This window comes from Haplochromis burtoni, unplaced genomic scaffold (genome assembly GCF_018398535.1).
Source record: "Haplochromis burtoni strain Fernald_Lab_line unplaced genomic scaffold, NCSU_Asbu1 Contig_82, whole genome shotgun sequence".
Taxonomy (NCBI): domain Eukaryota; kingdom Metazoa; phylum Chordata; class Actinopteri; order Cichliformes; family Cichlidae; genus Haplochromis; species Haplochromis burtoni.
In genome coordinates, this window is record NW_024582443.1 from 105,632 (window position 1) to 106,531 (window position 900).

Consider the following 900-nt stretch of genomic DNA (forward strand, 5'->3'; position numbering starts at 1 on the left):
ACTATGAATACTATGAATACAAAGACGAGACATGTAAGGTAAAAAGATGACCTGCCAATGAACAAAGGAAGACAGAGGACTTAAATACACACAGGATGTTATCAGGGGAAGTGGAAGTACATAGGGAACCAGCTGAGAGACGCAAGACTCTTTCAAAATAAACCAGGAAACGCTGAGAAAATAACAATAATCAAAGAATAAAACTAAAACACACAAAACACTCGGTCGCAAAACCACTGGGGAAAAAAATCATTTTGTGAAGGTTTAGTAAATAAAGCTCACAAACAGCTCTAGATGTAAACTGTCTGCTGTGTCAGACTTGTTAAACAAAATTAAACTTACTTGTATGTCTTGGTTTTTGCAAACAGCTGTTCTTCAGCCTGCACACATCAACAAAACCAAGATTAACATTAAAATGAGCCCTGCAGTTGTAACACTTTCTGTAGGTTTTCAATATGACCCATATTTCAGTTCTATTTAATCAGTCACCTTTGTCACATTACAGTCATCACAGTCATACCAGGTGTGGTCCTCCCTGAACAGCACAGTGGCTGTGTAATGTCCACCTCTCAGACTGCCCATGTGATTCACTATCCCATACACTTTGTACTTTTTGCCCTACAACAGAGCACGCAGTCAGACATAAGAACATATAAAATTACCGCAAAAAGTAAGGAAATCTGTGTTTGACTGATTATTTCTTTGCCCTAACAATGCTTCTTGGTAATAAATCTCAGCTTTTGGTACCCCAGGTACCAGATTCTCAGCACCTGTGAGCATGGACCTTTCTTATTTCTTCAGCCTTCCTTCACCCAAACTAATAAACAACACCAAGCAAGAGTCATTAGCAGAGTAAACTGTTTGGCATTGACAGAGAAGATCTGGCAGGTTTTTCATGGG